Raw genomic sequence first — 6000 nt, forward strand, 5'->3', positions numbered from 1 at the left:
TAGATTATATTATTACACCTTGCCCATGACATAATCTGAATAAAGTTAGATTAATTTATTATATGTTTATTAATTTCAGTTTCAAAGTTTATTAATTTAATTCTAAAGTTTTTCCAAAGTCTATTAAATCCATTCACTGACAAGTCCAAAATTTTAAAATCAGTTCATTTTATTTTCCACTTCATATTGTATCTCTGTCATGTATCTCTTTACCATATATGTTATTTATTTTATAAGTTTTACTTAAAGAAGCATATATGTTTTATATTTGTATTGTAAATTCCATCAATCATGCTGTAACAGATGGACTCAGTACAGAGGGTTAGTGGAATGCAGTAGTTTATTGAAAAAAGGTAATTCAAGTGACGGGGGAGACATGCAGGTGAGTGGTTCCTTTGGTGAGTTCATATGGTGATGGATTTGATAGAATGACACTGGTATACTTCTTAGAGTGGGGGATGACCAGGGCTGTTGAATGGTTGCACACACCTCAGTATTTACGCTGGGGAAAGAGACTTGGTGGATGAGTTCGCTGGAGTCACTAGGAGCGTAGGAGATTCTCGCTGGAGAGGAGGTAAGTAAAGAGGCAAGTTAGAGGAGTCAATGCAGGTAACTATAACAGAGGATAGTTCCGCTGTGTAGCCACAAGATCGGACAACTGGCTAACTGAGGTAAGTTGATAGATGAATTGTAATCAGGTGCTGGTGATTAATACTCAGGTGAGGGAGTGCACTGTGAGTGGCTGAGTGATGAGCCTGACTGACTTGTGACACATGCCAGCTTTGATTTTATTAATCAAATGAATTAACATTACTGTATGGGAATTTAACATATTAGACTAAAGTATTTAGTAACACTTTAGTATAGAGACCAATTCTCACTATTAACTAGTTTCTTATTAGCATTGCACGACCATATTCTACATCCCATATTCTACATCCCTAATCCTACCCAATACCTAAACTTAACAACTACCTTACTATTAATAAGCAGCAAATTAGGAGTATATTTAGACAAAAGCTGTAGTTACTGGTTTGTTAATAGGAGAATTGAACCTTAAAGTGTGACCAAATATTTTATTTATTTCAGCTTGTTATTTGTAAGCTATATTAGTAGGTATCACTCTGATAACAATACAGAATATTAATTAAGTAGATACATGAAATGAAAGTAAAAATAATGCAAATATATAACAGTGAATATAATAATATAACAAATAATAAATATAGCCGCAAACAGCAATTAAGGGGACAAGTACACAGACAAAATAAGGAGCTAAGCATGGCAAGGCGCATCAAACTGCAACAATAAGGAAATAAAGACATTTTAAGATTATTTTATTCAAAATAAATAAAATCATACTGTAAATTCAATCACAGTCATTTCCAATGATGCAACTCTTTCGACCAATAGGTGGTACTGTTACCAAATGTATGTGGTGTGGTCAGTGTGAGATGACATGACACACATAAAGTTTGGCGTCAATATGTCAAAGCTTTGCAGAGATAGAGCCTCAGATGCAGTTTGGGATCATGCCATAAAATTTGGCAAAGCTGTAATGAAACTATTATGTCTATCGATATGAAATTACTTACTTTTCCCTGACATGACTTAAAGATGTAAACCAACGACCACCACGCTGCATCAGACGGAGACACTGAAGAGGGACTTCAGGAGCCTGATTGAGATGATTCGCAGCACGATGCCCGAGGCTACGATCATCGTGTCAGGACCACTGCCCATGTATCGATGAGGACACGAAAGGTTCAGTAGACTGGTTGCTTTAAATGAATGGTTTCTGATGCAGAAAAGCTAGTTCATGCATTTATGACCTCTAGACTGGACTATTGTAATGCACTTCTTGGTGGTTGCCCAGCATCTTACAGGTAGTCCAAAATGCAGCGGCTAGAGTCCTTACCAAGTCAAGAAAATATGATCATATTAACCCAATTACTAGACGGATGTACTGTTACTTCTTCTACAGTCAAAAATCTGGGTGTTATATTAGACAGCAACTTGTCTTTTGAGAACCATATTTCTCATGTTACAAAAACAGCATTCTTACATCTTAGAAACATTGCCAAGCTACGAAATATGTTACCTGTTTCTGATGCAGAAAAGCTAGTTCAAGCATTTATGACCTCTAGACTGGACTATTGTAATGCACTTCTTGGTGGTTGTTCAATATACATAACCCCAGGTATTTATTCAATACAGTGGCTAAATGAACAAAAAATAAAACCTCAACAAGTGTTGACATTTCCCAACACCACAGCAGTAATGACTTTATGAACTACTTTACTTATAAAATCGATACTATTAGAGATAAAATTGCAACCATTCAGCCGTCAGCTACAGTATTGCATCAGACAGTGCACTATAGACCCCCTGAGGAACAGTTCCACTCATTCTCTACTATAGGAGAGGAAGAATTGTATAAACTTGTTAAATCATCTAAACCATCAACATGTATGTTAGACCCTATACCATCTAAGCTCCTAAAAGAGGTGCTTCCTGAAGTCATAGATCCTCTTCTGACTATTATTAATTCCTCATTGTCATTAGGATATGTCCCCAAAACCTTCAAACTGGCTGTTATTAAGCCTCTCATCAAAAAACCACAACTTGACCCCAAAGAATTAGTTAATTATAGACCAATCTCGAATCTCCCTTTTCTGTCCAAGATACTAGAAAAGGTGGTATCCTCACAATTATATTCATTCTTAGAGAAAAATGGTATATGTGAGGATTTCCAGTCAGGATTTAGACCGTATCAAAGTACTGAGACTGATCTCCTTAGAGTTACAAATGATCTACTCTTATCATCTGATCGTGGGTGTATTTCTCTATTAGTTTTATTGGTATCTTAGTCCTGCGTTTGACACAATTGACCACAACATTCTTTTGCATAGACTTGAACACTTTGTTGGCATTAGTGGAAGTACATTAGCATGGTTTAAATCGTACTTATATGACATCAGTTCGTAGTAGTGAATGAAGATCACAAGTGCAGTATGGAGTACCTCAAGGCTCAGTACTAGGGCCGTTACTCTTCATGCTTTATATGTTACCCTTGGGAGATATCATCAGGAAACATGGTGTTAGCTTTCACTGTTATGCTTATGATACTCAGCTCTATATTTCTTCATGGCCCGGTGAAACACACCAATTTGAAAAACTAATGGAATGCATAGTCGATATAAAAAAACTGGATGACGAGTAATTTCTTACTGCTAAATTCTGAAAAAACAGAGGTGTTAATTATAGGACCTAAAAACTCTGCTTGTAATAACCTAGAACACTGTCTAAGACTTGATGGTTGCTCTGTCAATTCTTCGTCATAAGTTAGGAACCTAGGTGTGCTATTTGATCGCAATCTTTCCTTAGAAAGCCACGTTTCTAGCATTTGTAAAACTGTATTTTTCCATCTCCAAAATATATATCTAAATTACGGCCTATGCTCTCAATGTCAAATGCAGAAATGTTAATCCATGCATTTATGACCTCAAGGTTAGATTATTGTAATGCTTTATTGGGTGGTTGTCTTGACTTGACTTGTCCAGCATCTTCAATAAAAAAGCTACAAGTAGTCCAAAATGCAGCGGCTAGAGTCCTTACCAAGTCAAGTCAAGTCAAGTCACCTTTATTTATATAGCGCTTTAAACAAAATACATTGCATCAAAGCAACTGAACAACATTTATTAGGAAAACAGTGTGTCAATAATTGTCACGGTTCGTGAATGCACCGTCTCCAGCTGTAGTCATGTTATGTCATGTTGATTGGTTCATGTGGGTGTTGCCACTGATCGCCTGATCAGCGGCAGGTGCATCTCATTCCAACCGGCTATTTAATGCCCTGTCTTTTTACATTACATTTACATTTATTCATTTAGCTGACGCTTTTATCCAAAGCGACTTACAATTGCTATATATGTCAGAGGTCGCACGCCTCTGGAGCAACTAGGGGTTAAGTGTCTTGCTCAGGGACACACTGGCGGTTCACAGTGGATTCGAACCCGGGTCTCCCACACCACAGGCATGCGTCTTATCCACTGCGCTAACACCACCCCTCAAGGAGTCTTTCGTCTCCTGTTTGTCAGATCGTTGTTTGAGGTCCTCGTGTCGATGTCTGTTCGTGCTCCTGTGTTCCTGTCCTTGCTCAGTTTCCTGTTTCAGTCTTCATTGGATATTCACAGTCACTCACGGATTATCACCGCCGATCACCGATCTACCATCACCGCCATCGCTACCAACGCACTCAAATCACCTACCCACCTGTCTGTGCTGCCATCGTGGTTCCTGCGTCACTCACCAGCATTCATCCATCACTACTCCTGTCAATAGACTACCTTTACTTGCATCTGCCTCCTGTCCTCCATTGTTAGCGTCACAGAACGATCTGACCAACATGGAGGCAGCGAGTAATCAACCCTCCTCCCTCGAAGCTTTCCTCAGCGCCAGTGTTCGGAGGATGGACTCCCAGGAGCGGACTCTTAACGACACTGGTCGCGCGGTTCAGGCTTTAGTGACGCAGGTGTCCGAGCTCACCCAACAGTTCCAGCTATTACAAGCTCCCACTGCGCCACTCACACCGCCTGTTCCACCAGCACCATCGGAGGCCCCCTCCCAGCCGGAACCACGCCTCCCGATTCCGGAAGCGTACTCAGGTGAGCCTGACTATTGTAGAGCTTTCCTTAACCGTTGTGATATGCATTTTGCCCTCCAGCCTAGAACGCTCGCCACTGAGAGGGCCAAGGTGGCCTTCGTCCTGACCCTGCTCTCTGGGAGGGCGGCATTGTGGGGAACAGCGGTGTGGGAGAACCAGGACCCATGCTGCGCCTCGTTCCAGGTGCTCTCCGCCGAGATGAGACGGGTCTTTGATCGGGCCGCCGCAGGACGGGAGGCGGCCAGGAGGCTGGCGGAGTTACGCCAGCACGAGAGATCCGTCTCGGACTATTCCATCGAGTTCCGGACCCTGGCGGCGGAGTGCCATTGGAACGAGGAGGCGCAGTGGGACATGTTCCTGCATGGGCTGGCTGACCGCGTCCAGAGGGAGATCTACACCCTGGACCTTCCCCCGTCATTCAATGGACTTATTGAGCTGGCCCTTCGGGTCGATGCACGTCTGGCACGGATGGAGAGGAGGGGGCTTCTCAACACCCCATCCAGGGGACCGGCAGACGTGCGGTTCAGCGGCGGGGACGTGGCCAGCCCCGTCTACGATCACGAGCCCATGCAGGTAGGGCGAGCTCGGCTTTCCCGGGAGGAGAAGGAGAGGCGGAGGTCCCTGAGCCTTTGCCTTTACTGCGGGGGAGCCGGACATCAAGCCCACGCCTGTCCGGTAAAAGGCCATGCCCGGTAGTACGTATGAGGCTACTATCGGGTGGGATCTCCGCCGAGAAGGCCTCATCATCATCATCACCATCATCTTCTACGCTCCTCCCGGAATGGCTGCGGTGGTCAGCATAGACACATCACTGTCAGGCACTACTGGATTCCGGGGCGGAAGGTAACTTCATGGACAGCACATTAGCCCACAAGCTCCACTTTCCCCTCAGACCTCTTCCGCACCACATCACGGTTCACGCCCTCACTGGTCAGCAACTTCCCACCATATCATACATCACTGAAGACATTACACTCATCACCTCTGGCAATTCACTCCGAGACCATCTCTTTTCACATCCTTGACTCTCCCCTGGCACCCATTGTCCTCGGACACCCTTGGCTCCTCCTCCACAACCCTAGCATTGACTGGCTCTCTAACTCCGTTTTGTCTTGGTGTAAAAGGTGTCATGAGTCTTGTCTAGTGTCTGCCTGTCCGTCTGTGTCTGTGTCTGTGTTGCAGGAGGAGGCAGTGGATTTGTCTAATGTGCCCGCTGAGTACCTCCATCTGAAGGAAGTGTACAGTAAGTCTCGGGCTGCTTCTCTTCCTCCGCATCGTCCTTACGACTGTGCCATAGATTTACTATCAGGTAAGTCTCCGCCTAAGGGCAAACT

This window comes from Carassius carassius, chromosome 14 (assembly GCF_963082965.1).
Source record: "Carassius carassius chromosome 14, fCarCar2.1, whole genome shotgun sequence".
Classification (NCBI taxonomy): Eukaryota; Metazoa; Chordata; class Actinopteri; order Cypriniformes; family Cyprinidae; genus Carassius; species Carassius carassius.